This window comes from Formica exsecta, unplaced genomic scaffold, assembly GCF_003651465.1.
Source record: "Formica exsecta isolate Colony F162 unplaced genomic scaffold, ASM365146v1 scaffold31, whole genome shotgun sequence".
Taxonomy (NCBI): domain Eukaryota; kingdom Metazoa; phylum Arthropoda; class Insecta; order Hymenoptera; family Formicidae; genus Formica; species Formica exsecta.
Window position 1 is genome coordinate 174,197 of NW_021850355.1, and position 15,435 is coordinate 189,631.

The 15,435-nt window shown below is 31.3% G+C and overlaps 1 protein-coding gene across 2 annotated transcripts in view; it reads left to right on the top strand.

Annotated features, from left to right (window-relative positions):
* Positions 1-14,426, top strand: part of LOC115237802 (prolactin-releasing peptide receptor-like) — a 56,342-nt gene extending 41,916 nt beyond the window's left edge. For both annotated transcript variants that reach the window (XM_029811082.1, XM_029811081.1), the window contains exon 4: positions 14,085-14,426. The gene's annotated coding sequence lies outside the window, so the exon portion shown is untranslated. The remainder of the gene's footprint in view (positions 1-14,084) is intronic.
* Positions 14,427-15,435: the final 1,009 nt, after the last annotated feature.

A 15,435-nucleotide genomic window follows, 5' to 3' on the forward strand; every position in this document is an offset into this window, starting at 1 on the left:
AAGAACGATCTGAATAAAAAATATACGGTTAGCGGAATGTGAAATGCAACGAATATTGGCGTTAGTGATCAATTCCAGCTATTTCTTCTCATATTTCATTCAATAAAAATTTCAAACAAAAGAAATATGTGAGACATATTCTACTAAATGGGTAAAGCTAATGACTTTTAGTGATTGTTTTCGTGATTATAAATTGGAATCAATCTTTTCTTACATTAACTAAAATGTGTGTGTCTCTGTGTACATGTACCTATATATGTACGTAAAAACTCCAATATTTTAGAATTATGAGTGATAGAAAGAGAAGAGCTTTTTAAGATTAAGCTTTGGATATCAAATAAATAAAATCGTATTATTTATATATTTAAAAAATAATATTTTGAAGGGAAATAGAAAGTTATATTAAAATTATGTGAGAAATAAAATTTTTCTTTTTCTAATGTTAAAAATAAGATTTTCCACTAGCTAAAATAAGATCTTTTGCTAAGTTTAATAAATAATCTAAAATGATTGACACATGTTAGAGAATAATAAAAAGTTGCATAGTACAATAGACAAATGAATGGCTTTTGCAAACAGCAATACAAAAAATCACTAAAAAATTTCTTATTTAATTTGTCGCTATCCAACGAATAATCCCAGTTCTGAGTTGGCTTATCAGAATTACCTCCCTAAGGGGATTACAAGCTTAGTCGAAAACTTCATCTCGTAAGGCAGGATGCCTCTCTCTTTCTCTCTCTCTCTCTCTCTCTTTTTGCTGTTATTCTTTATTTATGCTATTTATTTATGCTATTTGTCATTGCTTTCTTGAAAGATCAAAGTATATTTCTAAAAATAAAATTCCTTGCACGGATAGTGGATAATAGTAAACGTCGTTATCTTAGCGAACCAAAATAAGTACATTATCGTATATCTGGATCAAGGAAATCCTCATTTTCCCACGTGATAACCTATCCCATGTCTGCTTCTTCTCACGGTAAAGCGGCGAACAAATTTTACTCCGACTCTTTTCGAGCCAATTTATATTCCGTGATAATTACTTTCGCGCTCTCTTAACGAGACAACCCTCGTTATACAAGGTGCCCATAAAACGTATCTTCTTTCGCATCTTTTTTTTAAATGAAAAAAACTGAAGTTGTGTTGAGATTTTATTTAAGATACTCTCGTTTGAAAAACTTGAATCATTAAGAGATGGCATCCAATCAAATGTTCATTAAGACAAGATGTTCTCAAAATTCGATAAAGAAAGTATAGCGTAGTATGATACCAAATTTTACGGGACACTCTATATAAAGTGCTTTGCTTGTACCATGATATATTGTAGCACGTGGCTTTAGATAGTAATTGCGTGTGCAGCAAGAAAGAAAATTAGGTGCTTTAGCATCGTGAAGCTAATGACGCACGATTTATTGCGCATACCAAGCTACAATATATCACTACAGCAATATTCCCAGCATGTTCCTCATTGTGATGACATTCATTACCAATCTAAATTAATTGAAATTACTTTCCGACTTCAGAGTTATAATTTTAGAATTGCAGATCATAAATTAAAAAGGATCCTTATTCTCATGACTATAGATTGTATGAAATGAAAACAGCGCAGCTATTTTTTTTATATCATTATAAAATCATCAACTATCTCATAACAATGAAGCAAATGACACAATTTTTAAAAATTTGTACAGATAAAGTTTATACTCTGAATGCTAGAGAGATAAAATTATTTAAAACTAAGTTTATCTTTATTTAACATCAAGATCATGTCTTTAAATGCTTGAAATTTTTATATACAATTTGATTGATTAAATATACAATTTTTTTCCGAAATTGTTTAATTTTTATTTCAATCTTTTTCGATAACCATTTTTATTAAAAACAAATCAATTTCAAATCTGTTGAAGATCCAATGAATGAGTGGAATTCTGGGAACGCTGTGCAAATGTCAATTGATTCGGTCAATCGCGACCCTATACGGTACAAATCCTAACAGCTTGGCGTCAGTGCGGCGCCGCGGAAACCGATTATCCGCCGGCGGCGTTAATGGATTTAATGGATAAAAGCCGGTTATCATCTGGTTATCAGCCCCTGCGACCGAGAGGATTAGCCACTCAGTCCCAGCACTTGTATTTCGTTTAGCATCGACGAATGCTGCCGCAAAGAAAATCAACGAACCAGTCATCGAATGCGTCGTCGAATTAAATAAGAAGCGATTCTTCGTGGCGCCAAACTGATTTCGAGGATTTCTCGAAGGATTGTTCTGATTCAATTTCGAAAATAATTAATGAAAGTAATTAAGTTCGCTTCTATTATCTTGCAGTAAATTGGATATCGTGAACTTTCCTGTTAATAATAGTAGAAGTTAAGTAATAGAGAAAAGTTTCGCTTGGGAATAATTTTTAGTAGTTTTAGACAATCGCGGAAAAATTCAGCGAATAGAATTTTATTTACAATTTTATGTGCTGTATAATAAAAAAAAGATTGGAAAAAATCAGAATATATATATCGAAATATGCACAACACATAAAATTATAGGCAGAGTCCTGTTTTCAATTTTCTGCTGCGAATTATGGATCATCTAAAATTGGTTTTATGATCTCTAAATTTCTGTTTACACTCATGATAACATAGCGATGTATACGAAAACTCTACAGCCAGTTATTTAAATGCCCGAAATAATAATTATTTTTTGTAAACTGCTTTATATGTATTTATTTCTTAATGACGTATTATGAAAATAACATAAAAATAAGTCGTGTTTGCTTTAAAAATCTTAATTCAGTATACGAGAGAGCTGTTCGAAGCTGTGAAAATAATTTCGAACGATGTTGAGAAATAAGGTAGTCTTTACGGATCATATAATAGTGAGCTCGGCTTAAATTCTAGCTGCAAATATGTCGCTATGCGGACTATCACATGTATGCACTACTTCGTGTACTATTTTGCGATTTTTCATCTTTCTAATGTAGCTCGCATACATGCCCAATACGTACATAAAGACGTCATACGCACAGGCATGTGCGATCTACCAGCTTTGCAACCGCAATACGGCTACATTTATGGCATGGTTTATACGAGACTGACCTTGATTTTCTCGAGCATGTATAATCTCGTACTGGTAATACCGGCCAGTCAGCAAAGGAGAATCTCGTTTATATCGTCCTTAAATTACTCGCGCGCCGAATGTTCGTAGTTTCGTATTTAATAGTTCCGGATAGGATAGTTCATGGTAATTTAGTGCATTAGAGCGGAACTAAGTTTCGCCATAAACGATTTACCAAAGCGCTGAAGTATCTTCTACCAGGATGTTAAACGGATTTTGGCAGTCTTTTACTTCTCGGTCAAATATATTGGGTTGAACGGAAAGTTCGTGCCGTTTTTTGCTAACAAATGAAGACCGAAAAAACGGCATGAACTTTCAACCCATTATTTAACGCGATAAAAAAAAAAGAAAATATGCAAATGATTTATCGATAAAAATTTAAAGTGAATGAAGTGTAAACTTTCTCCCTTTCTCTCTCTCTCTCTTTCTCCCATTCTCTTTATGTATTTTCTCTCTCTATTTATACTTCTGGACTACACATTTCGAGCATCAAAAGCTTTGATGTTTCGACAAATATACTTCCGTACACGTGTTACGGATATGTTTGTTAATTTTTGCCGCACGGTCACAAGATTAAATATGTAATTAATCACCTCACTGGAAAATATGAATTGTTGATTAAATCACAAGATTAATTTAATCAATTTAGAGACTCTTATTGAAATTGTTATTTATGATAAATATACAGTATTATTTCTATAAAATACTATTATAGGGTAAAAAAGTATCTTTATACCCCCCCCCTCATGTCTTTTTTGCAATAATTTTATAAAAAGAAAAACTGTTGGTGTTCTCTCTATACAAATATTTATTCAATATATTAATAGAAATAAAAACAATTTGATTAATAGAAACATTATATAGCAATATATATTCTCTTTATTTTTATCCTAAAATTATCCCAAAATAAATGGAGCGTGCAAATAATAAATAATTTTTTAGTAAATATGTTTTAAGAAGACTAAGTAAAAATTCATTATTATTCATTCGACAATTCGTATAAATTGAAGTTGCGCTCCGTGTTGTAATTATTTAGATTAATTCTTCGCGGTAAAAGTACATTTCTCTTTAGATCTAATTCTACATTCTTCCTCATTTATTCCAATCTCTTGCTTTCCGTCTTTTGCGTCTGATTGGTTGATGCGCAATACACTATTGATTCCTTCGTGTGAACACGCTATATCATGAGGACTTATGTAATTGAAGGCGCGAGCGAGGGAGCTCCTTTATGACGTTTCGACTCGCAATGTAGCGCGATTCACACAATCGCTTTTCAATAGGTCGCCGCCATTTCGTGAGTATTCTGTTATCAATCGCGCTTTGTACCGCGTGATGCAGCTCTACCGTGAAAACGCATCCGGCAACATGTGAAATCAGTAAACGGAACCCGAACCTGCTCAATAGCGCTCGCAGCGGAATTGACAAAGATATCGATTGCCTCTCGAGAAAACAAAGAAAAAAACGTCCGGATCGTTAAATGAGCAATAGGAAAACAAAATGAATGTAATTTTAATAAGATACTGTCATGATGTCACATCGAGAGAAAGAGAGAGATAGAAATATCATATTGTTCCGCTTTGAAATCGTATCATATTGTATATAGATACCGCACTATATAAAAGATGAATAAATAGAAATTAAAATGGGAAAGAATTCGATAAAAAGATGAATTAAAAGAAATTGATAGAAATTTATTTCGCCAAATCGTTAATTTGTTGATAGGCTAAAAAATTGCTTATTTATTCAGATATTTTAGAAGATTCTTGATAAGCAATTAAATATAATCATTTGCTCCCATTTAACACTATAAATATATGTTGTAAGACACTAATTAATATTATTAAGTTAATTATTACATAATATACAATATTTGTGATCTCTGCTAGAATCGGTTATTAAGAGAAAGCTGATTATTGGTTAAAGGCATTTTTCATTTATTTCTATCAAATAAAAATTTTTAGAAAAGCTATGTCGGATAAAAACAATTATTGCCGCTTATTGACGATAATTCATTAGCAAACAAATCTATAATCCTTTCAGTATTCTGTGTATGTATCAAGCATTTAAAAAATTATACTATACAAAAATGTCATTTCTTATAATATGTATTATATAATACATAACATTACCTCTGAGTGAATACCACAAACATTAAATGGAGAAATTGAAACACTTTCATAGGACCACAGGCTAAGCGTCTGTAGCACCGAAACGATTAACTTTCAGAAGCGCTTCTAAATGTCCGCGATGAATTAAGTAAGACCAAACGACAAATGCTAGGCATTTAACATCCATGTCAAGGATTATGAGCCGATTTAACTCGATTCACCGCCATTCGTATTGCGCCCGGTATAATTGCGCATCGGACGACACACGCGCAATTTCAACACATTTCATCGCAGAGTGTATCCCATCTTTATCCATGATTTCGCGTCCTTCGGAACGGAAATAATTGAGCTGTGTATAAAGGAATTAGAGCGTTTAGAGCAGCTATTCCTGCGCCCAAGCGACGAGATTTAGCGTGAAGGGAGGATAATTGCGAAAGTGCATTGTGCACAGATAGCAATCAAAAGTCTTCTATAGTAGAATGTATCGTCCCTTTACTATCTATTAAAATGTATTAGCTGATAAAGGAAAAGAGATTTAAAGTCAGAAAAGCTAAATAATAAAAATATACGTAAATTTATTCCCATTTAAAAACAGAGGAAAGGAGATAAAGGAATTTAATAACAGAGGAATTTAATACTAATGGCTCGTCATATATTCAAACAATCGAGCTTTTCAAAATTTTTTTTTCCGTGGAATTTTGTTATATATCACAAATATTATGTTTTATTTCTCAAAAGTCTTTCGATTTTGATTTAATTTAATTTTTTTTAAACAACGTTTAAATAAATTTTTTTTATATATACTTTGTTTAAATATAAAAGCATTTTATATAACTCCGGCTTAATTTTTTTTATTTCTTATGGAAAACTGCTATATCAACATTTGTCTTCACAAAATTATTTTCATGAAAATATCGAAAATTTTCTGTTCTCTCTTTCTCTCTCTCTCTCTCTCTCTCTCTCTCTCTCTCTCTTTCTGTATATGTTTAATTAAAGAAATAATGAAATTTTGATCTTTTAATTTCTGTACTGTATTGTATGCACGCGTGCATGGATACGCACGAGCGTTATAAACGAAAGACATAATTATCTATTTTCCGCAAGAATACAAATGCTCTTATCATTCGTATGAATTCCGTAAGACCTTTCGCTCGATTCTGAAAAGTAATTGAATTTACAGCACATTATACAGCTATATAGTAGATATGAAATGGGATTTATATTGTTATCTCGGGAAAATGTGACTAGAGTGAATACGGATAGGATATGTATATATATGTGTATGTATGTATGTATGTATGAGAGTACATTGTGACATTCAGATAATGCACGTACGAACGTAATTCGCACATGTGCAATTGAATATGCATGTAAGCAAAACAGGCAAAACGGAATATAATTGAAATTATATAATAAAGTTTCACTTGAAATTCTTGGAGTAAATTTTGGGGATACAAAAAACACTCGTGGAATCAGAATATGTATATAAAATCGTAAGTAGAGTCCTATCTCGGATTCTGTCAAAAATTACAAATGTTTCAAATGAATTTTAAATTGCACATTTTTCGTTCCATTTCCCATACAGTACAGAACATTACAGCAACATTGCGGCAATATTGCAATGTTGCAAATTGCAATTTGAGTTTATCTCTCTTTGCATTAACGTCCCATGTTCTATCAGCTACAGTATATTAGCAACGCGGCATTATTTGCAGAACAGCATTACAAAGTTTACTCACTCCGTAGTGTAACTTCCTCTCTCGCCGCCACTCCCCCGATGTAGTACAATCCCGAGATTCAATTTGACGAGCGTGAAGTACGGGAAGCGAATACGTGACTATCCGTGCAATACAACGAAAGGGATAAGGCGCGAGCGACAAAATACGAGATGTCCTTTCCGCGACGGTCCCGCTCGATATTTGACATGAATGTGACAACAACCCTCGAGTGGTTCTCGAACAAGACAGTGCAATTTTAAAATTTGTTCCGACAAGCAATGAGCGCATTTGCCGTTGCTTTTCAATTAAATCTCCCCGGGAATTTCTTTTTTCGTCACACGATAAGAAACGAGAACGCGCTTTTTTGTTGCCGGCACAGACAGCTCTTGTCTGCCCGAATCATTATCGACAAATGGAACCGCAAAATACGTCCTATTCCATTTTCTCGAGCACTTAACCCGTCTGGCGAACTCTCGAAGCGATGGGGACGCACGATTATCAGTCTCTCGTTTTATATTATCCGTCTGCGTTTTTTTATCGGTGGAAAAAAAGGCCACGGGAAAAAAGTTTCCAGATGGATATCTCTCATGACGCGCGCAATTGGCATTACGTTGACCATGTCGAGAAAACACAAAGAAATTCTCATTTGCACATAGCCAAGTCTGCAAAAACTTATCGATCTTGCGAGAAGATAAAAATTCTCTGTTCGATACAGTTAATACTTAATGAATTTTTCCAGGAGCCGTGCATAGATATTATATTATAATTCTAATAAAGAGATTGTCGACAATTGCATCTGTGCGGGATATCATTATTTAAAAAAAATTGTATGTGTTTGCATCTCTCTCTCTCTCGATAATCAAATAAAATTCACACACACGCACACACATATATATTTTATTTATTAATCTATTAATATAGATTATTCCGCCACGTCTAATTGTTATGATTAAACTGATTGCATTATCATATATGGATCAATTATAATTAATCAGGAAATATAATAACAGTATTTAGATTAACAGTCTATTTGGGCCATATATAGTCAATATTTACAATAATTTCTTGTTTACAAAGCGTTATGTCGAATCTTATCTCGTGATTTCTTAATGAAAACGCAACGAAGACTCGAGCAAGTAATCTACGAGAACATAAAAAGTTATGAAACCCGAGACAGGTTTACGAAATCGCATGCGAATCTTTTCGTATATCGCGATTACCCCTGTCGAGATAAATTATGCAAGAAAACTCGAGTGAGAAGAGAAAAACGATTGGATTGTTGGTTTTTAAATACAAAAGACCAGATTTAATGGTGCATCTCGTGTAAAAATAAAAACAGCGATTTAAAGTGTCGTCCTTAATCGTGCGACGTAATAATCTCCCGAGATACCGTCATTTGCATGTGAAAAAAGGGGTGATTCGAGCGATGTGCTCGTAGTCCTTTACGTATATTAATAAATTATGCCGAGGAGGATACGGTTTTTGCTTAACTGCGACATTAACGTCGGTTAATTCACTCCATTCATAGAAATTTCGCGAGCATACCGCTGTCAAAATTTTAACGACTCTTCCTCAATGTATCTTCAATCCTTCTTTTACGATGCATAGAAAGAGAGTTGTGGTTTTCTAAGAATATTTAAAGTTTGACATATAGGATACAAGTATGACTTTGTATGATCAATCTTTCTCTTGTCTTGTACGATAACGAAACTAGCACATTTATGATTTTTGAAAAAAACAAGATTAGTAAATTTATACATATTTTAATCTTTTTTATTTTCAGAATTATTTTATGTTAAGTCAATTATATATTCTTTCTTTCGAATATTATATCGATTATATCGCGAAAAAATTTATAATTTTAATTAAAATGAGAAAATTATTTTTTTTACTTTCCTTTCCCGATCAAACATAAGCTGCATAAACTGCATAAAAAAATTTGACAGATATTAAAAATGACAATGTATTGTTTGCAAACATGATTGGTCTTTTTCATTATGCATTTATTCCTTTCATATCTTGATACCGGTATCGAGCAAATGACAAAGCAACTTGACTTCATCTGCTTGATAAAAATCAGACATAATAGATTTAATGTACTAGAATATCGGAATAAAACGTCCGCATTTCGTCAAGAGTATCAAGATAAAGAGATCGTATATTCTTACGATTAAGAATGGCTGTTTATATTACAGTATCTACTATCGCAAAAACAGTAAAAGTTATTTCTTTAGGCGTTGTCACGTTTTTTCAAACGATCGTCCTTTATCGTTTTGCTTTGTTTTTATCATACTTTTATCATTCTTTACTTATTGTACAATGGAAATGCAGAACACAAGATTCTAAAAAATTAACTTTAAATAAATTTTTTGTGTAATAAAAAATATGTTATAATTATAAACGAGACATTAAAAAAAATGGGAATAGTAATGTTATAATGTTAAGAATAAATATAATAAAAAATAAAAATCGTATACATGAAAAAAACATATTGCTAAAATCACTGAAATATACGAACTTGGGAAAAAGATTATTTTCTAGGTTTGCATCTCGCGTTTTCAATGTTATTTTTATCAATATTTTTATCGAGAAAGTGAAAAAAATAAAAATTAATAAAAACTAATATTTATCAAGAAAAACTGATAAATAAAAAATTTATTTGTCACATCTAGATATAAAAAATAACGCAGTAAAATATTTTTGAGGTAAAAAAGGTCAGCCAAAAATTTATTTGTAAAATATTCTCAAAATTCCTATATACAAACGAGCAGGAAATAGTTACAGAATAGTTTAATGAATTAATTGAAATATCTCTTAATTGAATGAATACAAGTTGAATCTCGCTTAATTAATCGTGTATAAAATTTACATTAACTAAAAAACATCCATAAAATTAAATCAAATGCATATATAAAATTATATATTTATTATCGTTGACGGATACAATTAAGAGAAAGAAAGAGAGAGGGGGGGGAGGAAGAGAGAGAGAGAGTAAAATTATATTTTTATAATCACTTTTTATATAATTTAGTTCTAATTTTTTAGAGTTATACTTGGTAAAAAATATATTATATATTAAAATACCCATTTATCAATATATAATTTCATAAAATGTTTAAAAAGTTTCATAAAAAGATCTGAATCAATATGCTGCTGTAGAATATTAAATATAAATACTAACAAAAGAATTCATGAATATTTATGGCACATTAAAGACACGCTCAAACGCTCGTCCTTTCAACAACAATTTTTTTTTTATTTACATTGCATAACGAATGCAATTCACTTTGCAGGCGAGCATATTAAAAGCAAGGATATTCTACATATAGTATTATACACCTACCCTATATTACTAAGCTTCTTTGCTGATGTACGTTGAACACGAATCACGATTGCAATGCGCATACAAAATGACCGAAAAGTTGTACATGAAAGACATGTTAAAACAACGCACAACCTATTTCGAATAAATGTTCATCAAATATTTAAATGAATCAGTGTCTCTGTGTACTTTGTATATTGCTGAGGACGTTTAATCGCGAATTGCAATTAATCGTTGAACGGCGTGTGTGATCATTTTCATTAAAAGCGAGTTTTAATTTATCGATGACATCGCGTGAAAAACGTGAAAAACCGGCGGGCCATAACGTTATTTCACCGCTTTACTCTGAGATCGGGCGCATGCATTTCTCTTGAAATAGTGGTACGGATTTAACCATGGACAACCACCAGGAAGTCGTATTTCAGTACCCGATAAATGAATGCAGCTCTGTGGTAATCAAATTTTTCCGCGCACGTCCTATGAACTCCCCGCGTTTCGGGTTTTGATGGAGATTCAAACCAATCCGTTCAAAATACACAAACAATCTTCTATATATCCCGTACGTGCTTAGAATCCCTATTCGCGGACGTTTTTAATGATCAAAAAATGTGTTTCAGGAATTTAAGCTGTTGTAATATATATTATAATCTTTCGGATAATAATTATATATCTAAAATAATTTTATTCTAAAATAATATTACACGAATTCAATTTCCCAGATATAGATGTGTATAATCATAAACAATGCGACAAATAATTGCAGAATTTACCTCATATTTTAATTATAATTATTGGCATAAACAATTATTGAAAGATTACGTACACATAAACACAAATATTATCGTCGATAATATTCGTTATCATAACTATAATATAGAAATTCAATATGTTTTGAAGTGTGTAAATGATGTATCGGCTATTTCGATAATATTTCCGAGATTTCCAAGATATCCAGAAAGAAGTAATAAATACGTGTACTGCAGCCTGCAGCAAAGATTGATTCGCGAGAAACGATCTTACTACAAGCATTCTCTTGGTTTCTAAAAATACTTAACAAGTCCAACACTTAACCAACTTTCAAACTTCACTTTCAAACTGAAATTAATATTGCAGCCAGGTTGCTTCTAAAATTGTACGATGCAAAATAATTAAATTATCAGATTTTTTTATAATATTTGTATATATTCTTATTTATAAAAATATTACTATATGAAATGATGCAAATTTCTCAAGTTGTAAATTTAAAAAATTGCAAAGCAAGATAAATATGATTTATAATTTCCTTCCTATAATTTCCAAATCTCAAATGTCGATGCAACTAACTAACAATATTATTTATATTAATATTTGGATATTTGGATTACATAAACAAATATATATTTGGAATATTTGGATTACATAAACATCTTACATAAATATCGTGTAATCATGCGATGGCTTTTTTGAATTACTTGGATTCCGAAATCAACAATCTGCAATTAATGGTGTAGGTGTCGATCATTTATTCATTTTCGACGAATTCGATAATCAAACAACACGTTCAACAAACTCTGCATATTACATTTGCTGGTCGACGCTGAGGTGCTCGCAACATGCGCATATTAACCTTTTTATACTGAATATTCCATCAGATATACAAAAATATAGTTTTAGCATTATTTCTAGAAAAGTTTGAAAAATGAAAAATTAAATATTTGTGTGATAAAATCGTTTCTTTTCTCCAAGAAATGAGAAAACCAAATTCCTAGTATCATCCTACGGTGTCTAAGATTACTTATCAGAATAATTTTTATTAAAATATAATCTTTTCTGTTACATATATGTACTAATATAAAAATGAATGTACTAATATAACAACGAATTGTTTAAAGAACTGAAGCAAAAAAAACTTTCATAAATCTCGGATTATATTGTCCCAACTTCGAGATAAGCAACAAAATACTTTTGCCGCAAAAAGTCGTATATGGAACGATCTCTTGGAGAGATTGAAAAATGAAAAGCATTCCAATACAGGAGCATAAACTGCCAACAACACGGGCGGCAGTTTCGCGTTGTAGGAATGACGGACTGCCGATCAAGCGAATTGGTAATTCACGATGACAAGTTGACCGTTGTCGTTTCGTACAGAAATACTAACATCTGAGAAATTGCACTGCACTCGCGTCGTCGATCATATTGCGACTGACGACATGAACAACGACGTCTGTCCACCTATGCTTTGCATTATGCTTTCCCAAAGGAACCACCGGGTTCAATGTGGCCATGTCGTGACCAGTAATGCTTTCTCTGCTTTCTCTACCTCAAAGGACGAAAGGACTTGTTGTGTAGGATTGTACTATTTTGATTCCTTCATTGAGATTATCCTTTGTTTGTCCTTTGATTGTACCATCATTACTATGCCGCCCTCTCCTCCTCACGCTCCTTTCGGGAATATTATTACATGAAGAATTTAAAGCAAGAACGGACTAAGCTCCGTGTAGAATTTACTTTAAAATCAAGATAGATTTGATAAATTACGAGCTTTTATTCTATTCTGTTTTTAGAATTGTTTTTTGTACTCGCCATAAATCACACTAACATTATAAATTAAATTTAATTACGACAGAGCGTTCAAATAATTCATTCTTTTTTCTAGCACTACAATATATGTATATAGCAGGTTGTTAAAAGTATTTATTTAAAGATATAATAGAGCCTTTAGAATAAAACTAAATAACGATAGGAATAAAACAGAATATTTTTAAAGTATCAAGCGGCGGTCGAGATAGCTACGTTTAATTATAATGTGAGTTTTCTCGTGTTCGCAATTTTGGTTATTTTGCATCTAATGAAACCCATTAACGATGTAGATTGCAAGCCGTGCATAAAATGCACTTCTTCTATGGACATAGAGAACAAAATCGATGCGTGTTAATATTCAGCGCATTACCTGCTCGCCTTGATCAAACTTCTCGTAAGCAAAGGGCTAAACGCAGCTGCGCCGTTTGTCGATTAATCAATGTCATAGTTTTATTCTGACGTAGGAATACTTAATTTTTTATATGAGTGTACATAGATAGTCAGACATATTTTCCGTGGCGCAGAAAGAAAATTTACTTTACGCGAATAAAAATTTATTTTACAGAAGTATTTTTCGATTAAATTCAGCTTAAATTTTGTGATAGATAATTTTCCAAAGTGTGGAAAAATATTATAGAATGATAGAGTCAATATCACGACGATTTAAAAAATTCTGATTACTTCAATTTTTTTAATATTTTAATTTTATTAATCGCTTATTATTTTCAACTTCTTATGAAATCCTTTTTATGAAAAAAATTTTATAGTGAAAAAAATAGAATAAAGAATGTTTTTATTAAATTAAATATTAGTTTTTATTAAATGGTGCGAAATATTATATAAAGTAATATTACATAAAGTATGTCGCATAATACTTGCGTGAAGTAAATTTTCTTCTGGCGCTATGGAAAATTATATACATCCGACTATCTATATGTATACTCGTTCGAAAAATTAATAATAAAATATTTTAAAAATGTACTTATGCTTTTTAATTTGCGAAGACGCTATTTTTATTTAATATATAATTTAATTTATTATATTTAACTAACAAGAGATACTTCATACTTTGAGTAAACGTATATCTTTTGATAACATTAAATCTCTTTAGAGAAATTCTATATAAAAACAAATAATATATGAAAAAACATTTATTATGTATATTATGCATATAGCGTTAATAAAATAAATCTGCCATTTTCTTATCAATTCCCTATCATCGATTTCATATTACATTTTACTTATGGGATAAAAATTCTGCTTTTATTTTTCAGAAACTTCAATCAAGCCTGGAAGGTACCGTCATGTTGCTTTCATCATCGCGATCAAGAGGCTGTCGATCGGATAAATCAAAACGGAGAGGATGTTTTCAAGAATAATACGTTTATCATAAAATCTGTGTAATATAATTGCCCGTACTTGTGTAAACTGTGATGCAATTAAAAATAATATTATAAGCATTAGATAAGAGCATGCATGTATCAAGCTATCGAGCGATAGGCTTCAGAGTATAAAGTATAAAGCATAAAAAGTGCAAATATTATAAATGCGTCTTTATCAATGGCTTGTTCATGATGTATTTACTTTTAATCATAATAAATGGCGCATCTGTAATATATATTATTAATCTTAAATTGTCACCTAATTCTTTTCTTGTAATTTTTAATTTCTTATATTATTCTCTAAAAGATTATTTTAATATGACAATAACAATATAAACTCTTTTGCAAAATCTATTTGCAAAAAATTTGCTTCCCTTTTCTAAAATAATTTTTAAAATTTATTTATAGTATTATTTTCGTTATATATATATATATATATATATATATATAATTTCTATATAATAATTATTTATTTATTGCTTCGAATATACCAAACCGCGCAATATTTATGACATTCCATAATATTGATATCTATCGTACCTTTTTGTACAATAAAGATTAAAGCAAGATAACATTTTATTTCGCTGCTTCATATAACGCAGATAGCGATATGATGACCAAGAATTGCCGCATTTCGAATGCGTTATTAAAACACTGATCGTCTATTACAACTTTTTCATCGCTTCCAGCACGATCACACAACTTTGCAATTTATTTCCGAAGTTTCCTCCATTCCCATTTACGATCACGGTATCAATATTATCGATTTCACTCGACGACAATAAATGATAACGATATCAATTTAGATCGGACCGTATAAAATATATGACTGAAAATATATGGCTGAAAATATATGGCTGGAAATTGCGTTAAAAAAGAATAGATATTTCAATGTAAAAAAAAATCTTGAGGAAAGAGAAGAAAAAAAATATTTAAAAAAATTATAAGAAAGATTAATTATGTATGGGATTCACTATACCGAGGAGAAACAGACAGGATATTAAACTTTTATGCGTTACAGGTCAGTCAATAGAAAACTGAACTGTAGCTCAGTCTCTTTGTCAAGAGAGCTAAAATTGATTTGGTTGCCAACGCGAGAGAGTAAAACGGCCCTGTTCGGTCCAAAGCGAGGTCAACATACTTTGAGAAAACTGAAACCAAGGCGAAAGTGCGTCCTTTCATGCGCATAATGCATTCTCGGAACAGTATAATGATTGCCGAGAGGTCGAGCTTTTTGCGGAGA